Raw genomic sequence first — 19,888 nt, forward strand, 5'->3', positions numbered from 1 at the left:
ATTAAGAAAGATGGGGGAGGAGAATTTAGAAAGCACATGCGGAATATAAAATTAATGGACCTAGAGAGTGTCACACAGAGTGAAGTAAGTCAAAAAGAGAAAAACATCATATATTAGCACATACATGTGGAATCTATAAAAATGGTAGAGATGAACATATTTGCAAAACATAAACAGAGACGCAGACATAGAGAAGAAATGTATGGACACCAAGGGGAGAAAAGGAAGGTAGGATGAAATGGGAGACAAACACTCACAGTGAAAGCCACGGTCTTTCTGGCAGTTGTATACAGATGTGGGAGTTGGATCATAAAGAAGGCTGAATGCTGATGAATTGATGCTTTCAAACTGTGGTGCTGGAGAAGACTCTTGAGAGTCCCTTGGACTGCAAGGAGAGCCAACCAGTCCATCCTAAGGGAAATCAACCCTGAATATTCATTGGAAGGACTAATGCTGACGTTCCAATACTTTGGCCACCTGATGCAAAGAGCTGATTCACTGGAAAAGATCCTGATGATGGGAAAGACTGAAGGCAAAAGAAGAAGAGGGTAGCAAAGGATAAGATGGTTGGATAGCATCACTGATTCAAAAGACATGAACTTGGATGAACTCTGGGAGATGGTGAGGGACAGGGAAGCCTGGGGTGCTGCAGTCCAGGGGGTCACAAAGAGTCAGACACAACTTCGTGATTGAACAATGATAGAAACTGTAAAACAACTATACTTCAATAAACAAATTTTAAAAGATTAATGAACTTATAAATAGCAGTTTAAGCAAATGATTTAGAAAAGTGGAGGTAAATAAGAGAAGAAAAAGTAAAAGAAAGAATTAAGACCAGTTCCCCCTGGGGAGTGGGACTCCTGGGTGGAGAGAAGTGCTGTTTTTCATCATAAACACTGTGGAAACACCACTTGACTTTTAGGACTCTGACTCCTATTGTTATGATAAAGGAAATTAATCATCTATGCAGAAGCAAACAAAACAAACTGTTCTATAATGACAAGTTCTGGGCAGCACTTGAAAAGACTTGGGAAAAAGGAAGGAAAAAATGAAATGTCAACCTATTCAAGCACAGCTTCTGCATTCTTCCACTCAGACCCGCACATGCATTTCTGCTCTCACTGCTTAGAGAAGATTTGCCAGAGCAGGAAATACCCAAGAAGAGGTTGTATTTATCCAGCAATAAACCTGCCTCCCCCTAACCTGAGGACCTGCTGTGAAGACACTGGCCCTCCCACCATCCTCAAGCAAGACTAGGAATGATATCTGTCTCGAAGGGTGAAGCTTGATGACGACATTATCAACATTCAATGTCATGGAAGTTCTGCCAAGAAGAATAAACACTGTGTCAAAGGGGCAGAGAAAAGAACAGGGGACAAGAACAACCCTAAGCTCTTCTCAAACGTGAAAAGTAATGATGGAGAGAAGTTAAGTCAGTACAAATGCATTCAACCAGCTCTGTCAATTACAAAGCTAAATTAATGTAAATATCTGCAATATTTCATCAAGAAACACTCAATTGGTGAACTGACTGATCCACTCAACACATGCAATGTGAGTCAGTATCAATAAATATTATGTTGAGTGGAAGGAGCCAGACACAAGAGTATATAGCCGCACTTGTTTTTCCTGCCATTGTTCTCTAAACTGTACATGTATGATTCACATACTCTTCTAGAATGATATATTTCCTAAGTGGAACCATTCTGAGGTTTACTCTTGTAATATTTCTGGAATATAATTTTTCTAAGAATACTCCTACCTATGGAGGTCATCGGGCAACCCTGGTGGCTCAGATGGTAAAGAGTCTTCCTGTAATGCAGGAGATCTGGGTTCGATCCCTGGGTTAGGAAGATCCCCTGGAGAAGGGCATGGCAACCCACTCTAATACTCTTGCCTGGAGCATCCCACAGACAAAGGAGCCTGGCAGGCTTCAGTCCATTGGGTTACAAAGAGTCAGATACGACTGAAGCAACTGAGCACGCACTTACCCATGGAGTTCATTAATGGTTATTGAAAACCTCCTGTGCTGTAGCTACGTTATAAGTATCATTATCTTTATACTCAGAGTAGCACTGAATTAGATTATCATGGTTCTAATTTAAAGATTAGACAACTGAGGCTCAGAAGGATGAATTCCCCTTGCCCAAGATCCAGACAGCCATGCAGATCTACTTGACTTCAGGGTCCTGGCTCTTTTGACAGCATCAGATTGTGGTAATTATTATTAATTTTCTTTAGCAGCACTGTGAAGCCTATGGGATCATAGTTCCCCGACCAGGGATTGAACACACGTCCTCAGCACTGGAAACATGGAGTCTGAACCACTGGACTGCCAGGGAAGTTCCTTTATTAAGAGGTGTTTCTAAGAGGAAACAAAGGATTGCTTGGAGCTGTGTGCAGAACACGATCAGGAAAGGCAGGTGAAGCCTAGAGTGGATGGCGGTGGGGCTGCCTCTCTGGAGGTGCCCAGCACTGTCTTCAGCATTGCTTCTTCTCCCATCATCTTCCACTCTTTCGGATAATGATGTGCCCAGATGCTTTGATAAGTTCCATCCTAGAAATTAACTTTGACAGTGATACAGAAACATTTGTCCTTCCCAGTGGGAAGCTAAATGAGAAAACAACTGATCAATAATGAGAAGAAGCCAAGAACGAACAAAACTGGAAAGTGATGATTCAAACTGCGGGGCGTCTTAGATGAATTATGTAAGATATTCCACATGCACTAGGATTTGACTGTTGCCAAAGAAAGTAAGTAGAACTTCTGTGATTTATTTAAGAGATTGTTTAAATTCACTTGATCCATGGCTAAGGCTCCAGAGGTGATATGACCCAGCCAGAACTGCTCCTCTTTCTGGAGTAAAAAGGAGAAAGAGGTAACTCAAGTTTCCTTCTGATCACAAAAGAATGGCTAGAGATTCTTTTAGAAATCTCTTTAGGTTGGATAAATGGTGAGAAAACAGACTCTGCTCTCTCTGGAGTCAGTTTCATTTTTAAAAGCATCACAATGAAGCCTGCAGTAGGGAGATCACTGCTGCAGAGACAGCTGCAAACTGTGACTTCTTAAAAACGAGACCGAAAAACAGACTAATGAATTGACAAAATGCAGGGTGTGCCAAGAGCATAATAAAAATCCATCGCACTTAGTGTCCACTTGTGTTTCAGCAAAACAGGAGCACTTGCAAAGTGCTGTAAATTAAATTATAAGGCACAATGATGGTGCATAATTCTCTCATATATATATGTACACACACACATATATATACCTGGACAATTGAACTGAAATCATTCTAGATGCAAAAATTTTCTTAATATCTAATTAGTAAACATCTACATAGGCCCTGTTACCAGGGGCTATATTGATATGGGGCTCTCTCTCATAACTCACATCAGTTTGTTAGAAAATCTTTCAAGTAGATCCAGAATTTAACCTCCTCAACAACATTCACTGCTACCATCCTGGTCTGAGTCACCTAGACACTAGATATTACGGAATTTTTTGCATGAAGATAGAGGGGAGCTTCCCAGTTGTCTCATCGGTAAAGAATCTGCCTGCCACCGCAGGAGATGAGGATTCGATCCCTGGGTCAGGAAGATCTCCTGGAGAAGGAAATGGTGACCCACTCCAGTACTCTTGCCTGGGAAATCCCAAGCACAGAGGAGCCTTGGAGGCTACAGTCCATGGGGTTGCAGAGTCAGACACAACTGAGCACCTAAACAGCAACAACAGGAGAGAGAGAGAAGCACAGAGGATGACTCAGAGTTTCTCCCTTTGACCCAATGAAAGATAGATAGAGTCCTGATAAAGTAAGATGAAGAAACTGGGGTGGAGCAAATTTGTGGGGAGAGGGAAGCTCAGTTTGGACATGTTGGGTTGGAAATGTCAAATACAATTTGGCACTTACCAAGAGTATTGCCAATGACTGACAACAAAGGCGTTTGCCATCTGCCTTTACAGAGATGGAACCCCACGCTGCTATAGCTGTTGACCTTCAACATCCCCTGAGGGAGTTCAGGGTGGAGGGAGCACTCTGTGCTCCAGGGAATCTGCTGGGACAGCTCTTTAGATAGTTGGATGTTTTGGGGAACAGGTTTTATGATCTCAATCCCTGCATCTCCTCATATCTGGAGAAGCACTAAATCCCTTCACAGTGACATCAGATCCTCATGACTGACAAAAACCTTTTGTAAAATGAGTGTTTCATTGTATTGAACTCCCCCTTCACCAAAACCTTATATATTGACTTTCCCCACTGCCGCTTTGCAGCAGTCTCTCAGAGCTATCTGAGGTGCTGCCTCCCAGGCTGCAGTCTTCATTTTGCCCCAAACAAAACTTAATTTGCAACTCCCAAGTTGTACATCTTTTTTTAGTCAACAGAAATAACCACTAGACTTTCAAGTAGAGGACTAGAGCAGGCAGCTGAATAGGTGAAGAGAGCGGGGAAAGGCCTGATGTTTTTATGTGCTTACTTGGCTGCTGGACCTTATATGCATCACTCATTTAATTCCCCAGAAACCTACATGTTAGATATCTCACATGTTTTGCATGTTTTGTTTTATGCAGTTTATATATGGTGTTGGAGAAGACTCTTGAGAGTCCCTTGGACTGCAAGGAGATCCAACCAGTCCATCCTAAAGGAAATCAGTCCTGAATATTCACTGAAAGGACTGATGCTGAAGCTGAAACTTTGGCCACCTGATGCGGAGAACTGATTCATTGGAAAAGACCCTGATGCTGGGAAAGATTGAAGACAGGAGGAGAAGGGGACAACAGAGGATGAAATGGTTGGATGGCTTCATCAACGTGACGGACATGAGTTTGAGTAGGCTCTGGGAGTTGGTGATGGACAGGGAGGCCTGGTGTGCTGTAGCCCATGGGGTCACAAAGAGTCGGACAAGACTGAGCAACTGAACTGAACTAAGTATCAAAGCGTTTAAATGACATTGTCAAGGTCATACAGCTGGTAGATGGAGAAGCTGAAATTCAAATCCACGTTGTCTGATGCCAAACCAAAGCCCATGCTCTCTTTTTTTGCTGCCTCAGGCCCATGCCTTTTGGAAGTCACTTTGAGGAAGTGACTATTTCATTAATGAAAACACAGGTTGAATGCTCAAGAGACCTGACATAGCAGTAGTTTAAATAAAACTCCTGAAGCTATTTCTCTTTTCTGTAACAGACTGAGGTAGGCACTGCCAACGTCATCAGGGGACCCAGGCTGCCCCATCTTCTTGCTCCACCATCACCCTGATATTCCCTTTGCCTGAATGGATCAGCACAGCCAACATCCCTGGACATGATCCCAGCAATAGGAATGAGGACGGGAAAATGATGGTCCTCCTCTGAAAACTGCCCACATCATTACTATTCACACCCCATTGGCTAAAACGTAGTCTGAAGCCACCTCTAGTCGCAAGGCAGGCTGGGAAATACTGCCTTTATCTTCAACAATCAAATGTCAAGTTAAAAAACCAGGGCTTCTAATAATATACTTGGAGAGGACAGGGGAGAAGAGGGATCAGAGGATAGCAAGCATGATCTGCTCTAAAAGTTGGCCTAAATCTCTTCTCAATGTCTTTAGGTGAATGCTTATGGAACAAGTTTATTTTATATAGATTTGAGTTTTAAAACATGACTACAATCTCAATGGATGTAAATTTTTACAAATGCCAATTCCTTCATATAGAATGCAAGGAAACAGTATTTCAAAGGATGGTGTGAAATCATAAAAAGTATATCACTGGTCTTTGCACCCTGTTCCTAACACAGAACCCCTGAAATCCTTGTAATCTCTTAGATGATAAGGCTACTTGGAGAACCTTGCCTTCTCTTATTTGGACTTTGACCCCAGTTCCTAACACAGAGCTCCTGAATCCTTCTGAATTTCCTGGGTGACAGGAAACTTCTGTCATAATGAGGCAACTCCTGGAGGGCTCCTGGAGGGCTGCATGATGGGGGCTGATCACAGAAAGAGCAAGCCACAGTGAGAAGCTTGGAACTTTGAGCCCCACCCCTCCTCCTCTGGGAAGGGGCGAGAGAGCAGAGATTCAATCAATGATTGTGCCTCCTCAATGAAGCCCCCATAAAAATCCCCAAAGTTTGAGCTTGGTACGCTTCCAGCTTTGCTGATCACATCCATGTGGCCAGAGACAAGTGCATTCCAGCTCCCCGGGGACACAAGCCTCTGTGCTCAAGACCTTCCAGACCTCGTCCCACCTCTCTTTACCCAGCTGATCATCTGCTTCCTTTATCACACCCTTTATTACATAATAAATCAATAAATGTAAGTATGTGTTTCCCAGAATTCTGTGAGCTCCTGTGCAGATGACAGAACCCCAAGAAAGGAGTCTGGAAACCTATGCTTTATAGCAAGTTGGTCAGAAGCCCCAGTGACAACCGGGGACACACACTGCCATCTGAGGTAGGAGGGCAGTCCTGAGGGACTGAGCCCGTAACCTGTGGAGCCGACACGGACTCCAATTAGTGTCAGAATGGAAAGGAATTGCAGGACATCCCGCTGCTGTGGCAGAGAACTGCATGGTGTGGGCAGAAACCCACATGGCTGGTGTCAGAAGTGTGCGCGTGAGGGACACACACAGGAGAGCGCCTTCCACGCAGATGGGGACGACGTGGCTCGTAAACCACGCTGAAGCTACTGCCATATGGAGCCGCCACTTTAGCTGGTAAATCAAAATACCTGTCATGCTTGGCCAGGATGAGTCTCGAAAGACATGAGTTTTTAATTATCAGATTCTCTCAGTAAAGCATCTGTCACATAAACTGTAGCCACCCAATAATTCTAATTTCTGTTTCCACGATCCAACAAGACAGTTCTTTTATAACAGAGCAACTATTGTCAAAATAGTGTTACTTTTCAAATCAAACTGCCAATTTTAGGAAAATGAGGTCAAAAACACCATGCTTCTTCCTCTCTTTTTCTCTGCTCCTATTATTAAGTAGGGTAACAATGACAGTCATAATCATGAGGTATGAGAGAGAAAACTTTTCTATGTAAATCCCACATTTACATTTCTAGTTCAGACTTCTAGCTGGTTCATAGATCTCATTGTCTCCATGTGGAAGTCTAACAGACACGGCAATTTGAAAATGTCCAAACTGATTTCTTAAAATATTTGCACCTTGCATCACCTACACATCTTAGTTGATGGAAAACTCATCCTTCCAGTTATCCAGTTCTTCCACAGCACACCACTTTCCCACGTTCTCATGAAAAGTGAAAAGTGAAAGTGAAGTCGCTTAGTCATGTCCGACTCTTTGTGATCCCATGTCCATGGGATTCTCCAGGCAAGAGTACTGGAGCGGGTTGCCATGTCCTTCTCCAGAGGATCTTCCCAACACAGGGATCGAACCCAGGTCTCCTGCACTGCAGGCAGACTCTTTTTACTGTCTGAGCCACCAGGGGCTAGATGTGGGTATACCCACATCCAATCTGTCAGAAATCCCTTGTGGTTCCACCGTAATCCGGCCACTTCTCACCACACCCCCCTCCACTATCACGGTGCCGGCTGCCATCTTCCTTTTCCTGCACTGTTGCAGTGATCCCCATTCTGCCAGACCCCTATGGTCAACTCAACAGAATCGTGGACGGGATGCTTTTAAACCGTGACTCGGGTCATGTTCTTCCCCTGCTCAAAGGCCGGCAGTGGCTTCCCTCCTGCTCCCCTCTCCGTGCTCCCTCAGCTGAAGCTCCGGGGACACGACAGGCTCCCATCAGGGGCTCTGGGACTTTGCTCCCACCAGCCACTTGCATAAAGTGCCCTTTGGGCCAGCGATCCCCTGGCTCTCACCCTCACCTCCTTTACGTACCCCCTCCATGAAATTTCACCTCTTCTGTGAAGCTGACCTTCATCGCTTCTTGACACCTCAGCTACTCCCCACCTCCGCACACTAGGTTCTCCTCAATTCTCCTTTTTCTCTTCTTCCCACAGTTTACTTATCTGCTGTGTTAAGTCTCTCTCTCCACTCAGAATGCGAGCTCCCCCAGGACAGGGATCCGCGCGTGTCTTGTTCATTCCTTGCAGGCCCCAGCCCAAAGAAGGGGATGGGCCCACAGGAGGGAACTTGGCTGGGTACAGCTGCAAGTTACACCTGCTGACCATGTCACTTTGCACTTGTCAAAGCACCTGTATCAAATTGTTTTATGGATAAAGAACATGGTCAGCAAATCATGATGTCCTGTTGTTGGGATATTTTTCCTCAGATCTTGCCTCATTTCATTAGGAAATGTTGTGTTTGGGACTTGCCTGGCAGTCCAATGGCTAAGACTCTGAGCTCCCAATGCACGGGGCCTGGGTTCAATTCCTGGTCAAGGAACTACATCCGGTATGTCACAACTAAGAGTTCACAGGCCACAGCTAAAATATTCCATATGCTGCGATGAACATGAAGATCCTACATGCCGCAACTAAGAACTGGTGCAGCCAAATAAATATTTAAAAAATATATTGTGTGTATGGCTCAGAAAGCGTAACCAAATTACTTATAACTATCGGAGTTGTTGAAAGAATATAAAAAGAGACATAAAAAGAAGCAGTTTGCTTTTGGGAAAGGCATGAAAGTTGGCAAGACTTCAGTGTACTATGGGAAGAAATTCTCAAGGGTTTCATTTGGGTAACCATACCTGGTATTAATGAACCACCGAGGTGTTGTTTAAATATCCACGGTAAATAATTATGCGAGCAACACCCTGGCCAACTGCACGTGAGGGCTTTGCACACGTGCCGCACTTGAGACACAAAGTCGTAGTTACTTCACGGCCAAGGACACAACTGACACGAGCAGTAAATAGAGTCTTGCCCTGAGGGTCCGCAGATCAAGAAAGATGTTGTTCCACTGGAATTACTCAAGGTCATAAACTACTGTCTCTTTATTTGTTCTGCTTGTGGACAGAGCGAGGACTACTAGCCACATCGTGTAGGAGAGCAGTCTCTGTGGATTGAATGAAAGAGCGAATGGCAGGGCTGCTAAAGAGGACTGAGCCCTTCACAGACACCGCTTAAAGCTGCTCTCACTGCTTTCACTGTTTCATTTCTCCTTCTATTCCATTAAGATGGTTGAAGAGAAAAACGACAAATAATTTCACGAGAGGAGTCTGGATAAAGATCTGTTTCATGGCAAAGCAATTAAAGGCCACAGATACAAAATTACTGGGCCAAGACAGCACTTCTTCTGGTATAAACTTTACAAATTGGTAAAATTTACAGCTGTTTTCTCACATTTTTATAGTTTTTTCAAAACCCACTCCCATGATTCTAACATGCCCAGACCACTGAAGATGTTCAGACTTGTTCTATCTTTAGAAATTTATTTCTGTCCATCAAAATGATGGAAGTTTTCTTTGAAATTATATATCAAATTCCAAGGGGATGGGGACATAAAATTCATGAACAACTCATCCCCAAAGAGCTCATGGACATTTCTGCCAAGGTGCCCCATTTTTACTTTTACGTGACCCACAATGAGAGCTGAGTTTGAGCAGGTGAGAAGAGGAAGGACTCCCTTGCCCCACCCCCAGTCCTTCTCTGTAAGCACTATTTCTTGAAATTCCTTTTAATCAAGGACCACAATTGTTATTAAAATGCAAATATCTCTGCAAGAGAAAAAACAAAACTGTTGACTTAGATTCACACTAAGGGGTAAATAGCTTATCAGATCTCTTCCAAGGAGTAGGTTCTGATAGCTTCAGACTCCATGGAGAGAAAAGCAGCACTGGGGAAAAGGAAAACAAATGTTGCCTCATTTACATCGCTGCTTAAGGCTACCCTGCCTCTGGATTTAGTGGAGTCTCTACCAGATCAGTTCCCTGGAATCTCTTCTGAGCACTCACCGCTCCAACGCCTGATCCATTCTCACCACCTCGGCCCTCCCCCATCTGCCCACTCTGGTGCTCCCAACCATCCCTCTGCCAAACGCAATTCCAGTTTTGTCCCCCCCTGTCCCAGTGAAAAAGCTGCTCTCATGGGATAAAATACTAAACAAGAATCTTTTTGCAATGACCGTAACCCCAGTTGGCTAGTAAAGGACTCAGCTTTCCACTAAGGACAGTATTACTTGTCAGTTCCCAAGGGAGCAGGCTCTGAGGCCAGCCTACAGCAGCAAGTTTATTGCAGACTGTTCTCAAAATCAACACCCCTGAGGAGCTGAGTGCAGGGGAGTGGGGCAGGGCAGGCTGGGGGTGGGGCTTGGGGGGATGGTCAGGAGAGAAGCCGAGCTGCAGTACAGTACAGTTGAAGCAAAGATCTCAGTTAATCCAACAGGAAGATCTATAGCCAAGACGGCCTTTCAGAGCTGTCCTGAATGAGGTGGGGGGCGGCCACACTTACAGCCCAGCCTTGACCAGCCTGTGAATGAAGTCTGTGCCTTGAGCAAGGCAGCTTCCTTCAGCTGAGGGCAAGACCCAAAGAGGACCCAGAGCCAAAGGCCATCAGCCATCAGTACTGCCAGCAGCTGGGGAAATAGGTGCTTCCGTCCTGGAGGAGCATCCTCGCAAGGTACCACGGCATGCACTACAATACATCCCTGCTCCTTTTAAGGGCCTGTCTGCCCAGCCCTGTCCCACTCTTTGTGCCCCCATGCAGTGTAGCCCACCAGGCTCCTCTATCCATGGGATTTTCCAGGCAAGAACACTGGAGTAGGTTGCCAGTTCCTACTCCAGAGGATCCCCCCGATCCAGGGATCAAACCCACATCTCCCGTGTCTCCTACATCGAGCCACCTGGGAAGCCCACCTTCTTTTAAGTACACGCTTTGAATATGGTCTCAGAGAAATAGAAAACGGATGATTATTTTGTTAGAAATTTTACCAAGATCTGCTCCTTTCAAAAATCCCTGCCCCCAAGGCCAGCAGTAACGTCACCTATGGTTTGATTTTGAGTTGCCAATTCCACACCTGGATCAATCTGCATCTGCAACTGCCACATGGATAATAACTCACCCCCACATCTGCTTCCTTCCCTGTAAGTGTAGTCAGATTCACAAATTAAAATGTTTGAAATGCACATTGTAACAAATTACCTTTCTGTTATTTCTCCTTTATGTTCAGTTAAAAATATGTGCATGAGAAATAATATTCATGTAAATTTCATTTCAGGATAGTAAAGGAAGCATTCTAAAGTACTTGATGTGAAAAAGAGAGAATTAAATCTGAAAAAGTAATTCAGGACTAGAACATGCCCTAGAGTAATTCTCCTGGCTGCCCATTAAAATCATCCTGTAAAATATCCTGATGTCCAGGCCACACCCCAGGCCAATTAAATGGGAACCTCTGGGGGTAAAACCCAGGCATCATTATTTTGGAAGCTCCCCAAGGAATTACAGTGTACAGATGAGATTGATAAATCTGGGCCCTCGATCAGTGGATCTCAAACTTGTGTGTTTCACACTCAACTGGACCACTCATCCAATCATGTTTTGCTGGGTCCCACCCCCAGAGTTTCACAACTCTGGGAAGGGCAGATACTGGGCATTTCTAATCAGTTCCTGGGTGATGCTGATACCGCTGGTCCCAGGACACCTTGAGAAACAAGTTTCTAGGGGCTTGGCCTCACCAGTTTCCCACCACATGTAACAAATCTCCACCCTTACTTCCTGGCTCCTCTCCTGGGTTCAATCCCTGGGTTGGGAAGATCCCCTGGACGAGGACACAGCAACCCGCTCCATTATTCTTGCCTGGAGAATCCCTTAGACAGAGGAGCCTGGCAGGCTATGGTCCACAGGGTCGTAAAGAGTCGGACATGACTGAAGGACTTAGCATGCACACACACACACACACACACACACACCATTCTTACTGTCTTCCCTACCCTCCATCCCCTAATCAAACATCTCAGAAAATCTTGTACACTTTCTCCCCTTAAATCAATCCCTGAGATGCCCCTTTCCCCTCTGCATAGCTATTTCCAAATGCTACATTCTCCCATCATCCTGAGCAGCAACCACCAGCCATCAGCTAAGATGACCTCTAACTTCTCCCATGATTTTTCATCTCCTTTTGTCATGAATTCCTTTGTTACTTAGGCATGATTCTGCAGATTATGAGACTAGAATCACTCCCTTGAAACTGAACTAATGGCTTTTCTTGCACACTTCAAGCCCAGCATTTATGGTTTGGAAAGCAAAGCAAAAACACTTACCTGTGCCTTTTCACACTCGCTGTTCTGTATCCTGAGATGGAGCAGATGCAGCTGTTTGTCTACACAGTTTTTGGCTGGCAGGATCTAGAAATGCATTACACTTGTTAGGACTCAAATTAATCAACGTCAGTAAACAACGCAAAGATGGGCAGTGGTGATTTGGCTACAGTCCTCTCTTAGTTACCCTAATATCAAAGGATTTCACAGAAGGGTTTAAAATAAGATTTATTTAACCCCTACCTTCCTGCAGTACTTTCAGTGGGACAGAGACCCTTCCAAAATTCATCTTAAAACTCATACCTTTAACTCCCAACGCTAAATCTGAAAAGGTGTTTGAAGATTCAGATTAAAAAAGAACTTTCCCTTTTAAGAGAGCCTGAAGAAAAAGGAGACCAAAAACGTCCTCATTTTCTCTAGCAAAAGAAAAATATTCACACGATTTTTCAGTTTGGCCAAGATTAACAACTCATAATCTGAAGATATTGGCTTCTGTTGAAGTGAATATCAAGATTTATTGACCTGCAGAGTAAATATTAACGGAGGTGAAACAGAGGTTAATAACAAACCTCAAGTGATAATACATCTTTATATTTGCTGAAATAAAAAGTCAGCCCATATATTGCTCATACACACATTCAAAAATCTCTTTAACCAGAAAGCTCTAGAAATCTGTTTGCTATGACAGATTGCTTAAATATATGGCTGAATTTCCATTTGTATTAACATCTTTGAAAACCCAGGCAGCCGGAAACACAAAGTATTAATCACTTCCTCTGAGGATCATCAGTAGCCAATCAGAGGTCAGTCCCTTATGAGCAAATGAGATCTGATTGGAAGACTCTAGCCAGCATCTCATTCTTGTCAGTCCTACTAAGGTGAGCAGGGTATTGAACTGACCTAAACTAATGAATCTTTTTTCCACATACAAATAAAAATATTTCAGACTTCTCACTTCATACAAATCCAAATAAATATGCTCATTGTCCGCAAAAAATTTATAAACTAATGTTTGTTAAGGAGACAGTTTAGAAAATAGAAGCTTACCTGGATAAAGGAAGAGAGCTCTGGGCTCTGATGCAGAGGACCACTGCTGGAATTCTGGTGCTGCCACTTATTTGCTCCGTGACATCAGGCCAGTCACTCAACTACTCTGTGTCTCAGCTCCTTATCTGTAAAATGCAGATAATGGCACCAACTTTACAAAGCTGCTGTGAAGATTAAATGAGTTAGGACATGTAAAGTGCTTTAAGTGTGCCCGTGAACTTCCGGATGTTCAAGCTGGTTTTAGAAAAGGCAGAGGAATCAAAGATCAAATTGCCAACATCCGCTGGATCATGGAAAAAGCAAGAGAGTTCCAGAAAAACATCTATTTCTGCTTTATTGACTATGTCAAAGCCTTTGACTGTGTGGATCACAATATACTGTGGAAAATTCTGAAAGAGATGGGAATACCAGAGCACCTGACCTGCCTCCTGAGAAACCTATATGCAGGTCAGGAAGCAATAGTTAGAACTGGACATGGAACAACAGACTGGTTCCAAATAGGAAAAGGAGTATGTCAAGGCTGTATATTGTCACCCTGCTTATTTAACTTCTATGCAGAGTACATCATGAGAAACGCTGGGCTGGAAGAAGCACAAGCTGGAATCAAGATTGCCAGGAGAAATATCAATAACCTCAGATATGCAGATGACACCACCCTTATGGCAGAAAGTGAAGAAAAACTAAAGAGCTTCTTGATGAAAGTGAAAGAAGAAAGTGAAAAAGTTGGCTTAAAGCTCAACATTCAGAAAACTAAGGTCATGGCATCTGGTCCTGTCCCATCACTTCATGGCAAATAGATGGGAAAACAGTGGAAACAGTGGCACACTTTATTTTGGGGGCTCAAAATCACTGCAGATGGTGACTGCAGCCATGAAATTAAAAGACACTTGCTCCTTGGAAGAAAAGCTATGACCAACCTAGATAGCATATTGAAAAGCAGAGACATTACTTTGCCAATAAATGTCTGTCTAGTCAAGGCTATGGTTTTTCCAGCAGTCATGTATGGATGTGAGAGTTGGACTGTGAAGAACGCTGAGTGCCGAAGACTTGATGCTTTTGAACTGTGGTGTTGGAGAAGACTCTTGAGAGTCCCTTGGACTGCAAGGAGATCCAACCAGTCCATTCTGAAGGAGATCAGCCCTGGGATTTCTTTGGAGGGAATGATGCTAAAGCTGAAGCTCCAGGACTTTGGCCACCTCATGCGAAGGGTTGACTCATTGGAAAAGACCCTGATGCTGGGAGGCATTGGGGGCAGGAGGAGAAGGGGACGACAGAGGATGAGATGGCTGGATGGCATCACTGACTCGATGGATGTGAGTTTGGGTGAACTCCTGGAGTTGGTGATGGACAGGGAGGCCTGGCGTGCTGTGATTCATGGGGTCACAAAGAGTCGGACATGACTGAGCGACTGAACTGAACTGAACGGAGAGAACAGTAAGGGGTATATAAATATTTGTCTAAATAGAAAAGGTTCTAGGGGAAAAAGAACTTTAAGATCATTTTGCCCCAAAGTCTCAGAGCCTTATGGGCATCAGGCTCATCGTTTTCCCATGTTTGGCCTGAGTCATTGACTATGCAGCACCGCTATCATTTCTGTTTATTTAAATTTAACTTCTGTGGCCAACCTCTAAAATTCAGGAGAATTCCATGTAAAATAATCAGGATTTATAGTTCTTGAAAAAAATTTAGCACATACGTCCGTCCTGGACTAATATTCACAGGGGCCAATAATCGAATGATACGAGGGGCAGCCACCTGTGGCAGAGAGGGAAGGAAGGTCCAGAGGACACAGTTCCTTTGGCCGCAGTTCCCACACCTCCAATTACTCCCCATTCTGAGGTTCAGCGTCATGCGATTATCCCAGTGCCACCACTGCCTTTATTACAGTAGAACAAAAAGAAAAACGCACCTTCACATCCATGTCTTTTTCAAGAACGGAAAAAAGAAACAAAGCATTCCATGTTTCCAAAAAAAGACAGACTTTTCTAGGACATAAAGATTCCCGGGTTTAACATGCCAACAAAGCGTGTCTGCCGCCAAAGAATACAACTTAATCTTCCATTAGGGAAACAAGCTACGAGAAGAGCCATGACTGGCGTGTGGAAAGGATGCCAATGAAAAGATTAACGATCTGTGAAAGAGACTGGAATTTCAACACCGTTGTTTTTGTGAGTGTGAACAAAACAAGCGGCGATGGTGTGGTACATTGTAATATACATGTTTATGGTCCTGTCATCTGTCCTGCCCATGGAGGTGTTTGTGTTTCTAACCCCTGGCCCAATCCAGGCTTATCATTGTACAAATGAAGGCAGGGAAGCGAAAGGATGCCTGTGAAACCACAACCCTGGTCTCTGCAGTGCCATTCACGTAGGAACAGCATTGTGACCCCCACAGTGATTCTCAGAGCAAATACACACCCTCACGCGAGCCGAATCCCCACCTTTCACCTTCTTATCAGACCACAGACACAGATACGCTCTGAACGTCAGCTCTCCAGTTAGAAAACATGAATCTCAGTCCTGGCATTCTACCTGCCCAAAGTGCTTACAAGATGGAATGAAATGGATCTACAGGCATTTGGGTCAACAGACCACAAAAAGGAAGTTAACACTCACCCGAGGCCTTAATCGGCAAAATGTCAATGTTGAGTGAAAATATAAAACAGACACAAACAGTAAACACACATTTGGTGACATGACATATCACTTGCCAGGAACGTCTCTATTCTATCTCAGAACAGTACAAACAGCCTTCGTTTCTTTTGGAGAAAATGCAGCATCATTGACATCTCTAACTTAAGCTTGATCAGGTCTTTGATTCACTCTAACTTTACTATCTCATTTTCTCTCCGCTGTGTGAGCCCACTGGTCGGATACCTTTAGAAAGACTGCCAGGTACAGGCTTGAAACGGCAAATCTAAGGACGGGATAAAAACAAAAACTTACCCTCTTGCTCACAGACTGACATGCAAATCATTAAGGTCAAAGGATACAATGTTAATTAATATTTACCGTTATTAACTCCAAAAACATTTTGGTTTGTATGCATTTGCTATTCCTTTTTTGACCAACGGCTTTCCCAAAAGAGGAAAATTGTGTTTTTTAAGGTGTAAAAAGCCGTCTTTTCCCCCTTCAGTACTGCCCTTTTTTTCCCCTCTGCCTCCATTCAGGGGGACAGGGCCTTCTAGAACAGCCTCGGGGGAGGGAGCTAATGCCTCAAGGGTGGAAATCCCTTAAAGGGTGAAAATGGGTTTTCAGACTTTGGTGGCAAAATTTTATACCAATTAAAAATTGTGCTGATCATATATCAAGAGAAAGAGCCTGAGGGAAAATATGGCAGAGGGAGAGATCACCGTGAGAGAGTTAAGGGGAGCCTCAGAGAATTCTGCAGTCCAAATCTGGAGAGATCATTCTCATGAACATCCTACACTGTGGCTTCCTAGGTTCAGCTTCAGCACTGTCCCCTGATCTCTCCAGAGGCTCAGCTTTTCTTCTCTCTCTTCTTCAGTGGCCAGGCTGCCACAAAGCTGTGTCTTGCTTTGGAGCTCTGCTCCTGCTGACCCACCTGCCCCAACATTCCAGTTCACCTTGTCCTCATCCTCCCCTTTCCCACTGGGCTAATTCTTGCACATCCTGCAAGCCTCAGGAAGCCCTGCTTCCTCTAAAGATGTGACCAGCTGCTCCAACATATGGATGAGCAGCCCCTCCCTAACGCTCCTGCACGCCCTTTATGTGTATCGTATTGCCTTCTGTTTATGAATCTCTACTCCCCCCAACCCCCACCATCAGAATAGATGAACATTGCCAGGCTAGGGACCAGGGCTAGGTTCTGGCTTTCTTCCTAGAAACTTCACATGTTTGGTGAGACCATATGAAGCATGCCTTCAGTGTAATGGTGAGACCTCAGTGAGTTTTGGTTGAATGTGTGGATAGATGAAACACACACACCCACCAAACACCGCCCCCCGCCACACACACTCCCCCCACACCACACACACACACACACACAGGCTCCTCCTCTCTCCCCCTCTCTCAAAGGCAGATCTCTGCTGGAAGATCTAACTTCCAGACCAGCTAATGCCGCAGATGAACTGAATTGACACCCATGCTGGCCCAGAGAAGAGCTGGGATTTAAAGAAATAGATGAAGGGTATGGTAAGTTTGTAGAGGAAAAGGAGACTGGAGAGTGATGAAAGGTTATCTGCAGAAGCAAAAACCAGGACAAAATGAATCACGGAATGTGTCTGTGAGGACATAAAAGGAGGAAGATTGACCTTTGTTGACCATTTTGACCAACTAGCCAGGTAAATGCTATTGCTGCTGCTGCTGCTGCTAAGTCACCTCAGTCGTGTCCGACTCTGTGCAACCCCATAGACAGCAGCCCACCAGGCTCCCCTGTCCCTGGGATTCTCCAGGCAAGAACACTGGAGTGGGTTGCCATTTCCTTCTCCAATGCATGAAAGTGAAAAGTGAAAGTGAAGGCGCTCAGTTGTGTCCAACTCTGTGCGACCCCATAGACGGCAGCCCACCAGGCTCCCCCATCCATGGGATTTTCCAGGCAAGAGTACTGGAGTGGGGTGCCATTGCCTTCTCCGAAATGCTATTAGGTGGGTGCAAAGTAATTGCAGTTTTTGCATTGTTGAAATTTGCCTTTGATACTGGAATACATTCTTATGGATAAATAAATGTGGTTATGCTATACACCATTTTAATGCACATTCTCACTTTACGATTTTTTGCTAATGAGTTATTACTTGCAGTTTATCGTATGTTTATTTTAGACTATGGAAATGATGTTAAACAAAAAGCAAAATTGAGTAATTTTCTTATTGGAATTCAAAATGGGTCATAAAGAAGAGGAGACAACTTGCAACATGAACAACGCATTTGGCCCAGGAATTGCTAACAAATACAGAGAAGGCAATGGCACCCCACTCCAGTACTTTTGCCTAGAAAATCCCATGGACGGAGGAGCCTGGTAGGCTGCAGTCCATGGGGTCGCTAGAGTCGGACTCGAGTAAGCGACTTCACTTTCACTTTTCACTTTCATGCATTGGAGAAGGAAATGGCAACCCACTCCAGTGTTCTTGCCTGGAGAATCCCAGGGATGGGGAAGCCTGGTGGGCTGCCGTCTATGGGGTCACACAGAGTCGGACACGACTGAAGTGACTTAGCATACAGTGCAATGGTGGTCAAGAAGTTTTGCAAAGGAGATGAGAGCCTTAAAGATGAGGAGCACAGTGGTCAGCTATTGAAGCTGACAATGACCAATGGAAAGCAATCATCAAAGCTGATCCTCTTACAACTACATGAGACGTTGCCAAAGAACTCAATTTCGACCATTCTGTCATTTGGCATTTGAAGAAAATTGGAAAGGTGAAAAAACTCAATAAATGGGTACCTCATGAGCTGATCAAAAATCAAAGAAATCATCATTTTGAAGTGTCATTTTCTTTTATTCTGTGAAACAACAATGAACCATTTCTGGATTGGACTGTGACATGTGACGAAAGACAGCCAGCGACGACCAGCTCAGTGGTTGGACCGAGAAGCTCCAAAGCACTTCCCAAAGCCAGACTGCACCCAAAAAAGGTCATAGTCCCTGTTTGGTGGTCTGCTGCTTGTCTGATCCACCACAGCTTTCTGAAACCCAGTGAAACCAAGAAATATGCTCAACAAATTGATAAGAGGCACTGAAAACCGTAGCACCAACAGCCAGTGTTGGTTAACAAAAAGGGCCCAATTCTTCTCCCTGACAATGCCCAACTGCACAACCAACGCTTCAGAAGCTCAACAAACCAGCTGCAAAGTTTTGCCTCATCTGCCACATTCACATGACCTCTTGCCAACCGACTACCACTTCTTCAAGCATCTTGACAACTTTTTGCAGGGAGAATGCTCCCACAACCAGCAGAATGCAGAAAATGCTTTCCAAGAGTTCAGCGAATCCCCAAGCATGGATTTTTATGCTACAGGAATAAACAAACTTATTTCTCATTGGCAAAAGTGTGTTGATTGTAATAGTTCCTATTTTGATTAATAAAGATGCGTTTGAGCTAGTTATAATGATTTAAAATTCACGGTCTGAAACCACAATTTCACTTGCACCAACCTCCCTGTAGTTCATATGGTAAACAACCTGTCTGCAATGCAGGAGGCCTGGGTTTGATCCCTGGGTAGGGAAGATCCTCTGGAGAAGGGAATGGCAACTCACTCCAGTATTCTTGCCTGGAAGCTCCCATGGACAGAGGAGCCTGGTGGACTACAAGGGGTCACAAAGAGTCAGACATGACTGAATAACACTACTACTTCTAATATATTCTTTACTAATTACTTTATTAACTAATTGAATATCCCTCAAGTCCTTCTGAGGTAGATATTATTGCTCCTTCCAAATGAGGAGACTGAAGTTGAGAGGGCATTAATGATACATCCTTGATTAACAGCTAATATGAGAGGGGAGTAGAGCTTCAGTCTGTGTGATTCCAGCACTGGGGTCCTTTCTGCCACACCCTGTTACTTCTAAAGCTATGCATGCCACAGTGAAGATCAAAGATCCCATGTGCCACAGCAAAGACCCGACGCAGCCAAATAAATATTGAAAAGATACGGATGAAAAATGTTGCTTTTTTCCCTAAGTTCTTCCTGGGGACAGAGAGAAGGAATAGAAGGGCCTAATCACATCTCCTGGCT

General features: G+C 44.2%; 1 protein-coding gene across 4 annotated transcripts in view; it reads right to left on the reverse strand.

Annotated features, from left to right (window-relative positions):
- The window catches only part of GADL1 (glutamate decarboxylase like 1), a 650,110-nt gene that overhangs the window by 248,241 nt on the left and 381,981 nt on the right, over positions 1-19,888 (reverse strand). For all 4 annotated transcript variants that reach the window (XM_044934156.2, XM_044934155.2, XM_044934158.2 and 1 more), the window contains exons 4-5: positions 13,197-13,321; positions 12,153-12,236 (exon numbers count right to left, since the gene is read on the reverse strand). The gene's annotated coding sequence lies outside the window, so the exon portion shown is untranslated. The remainder of the gene's footprint in view (positions 1-12,152; positions 12,237-13,196; positions 13,322-19,888) is intronic.

Source organism: Bubalus bubalis, chromosome 21 (genome assembly GCF_019923935.1).
Source record: "Bubalus bubalis isolate 160015118507 breed Murrah chromosome 21, NDDB_SH_1, whole genome shotgun sequence".
NCBI lineage: Eukaryota > Metazoa > Chordata > Mammalia > Artiodactyla > Bovidae > Bubalus > Bubalus bubalis.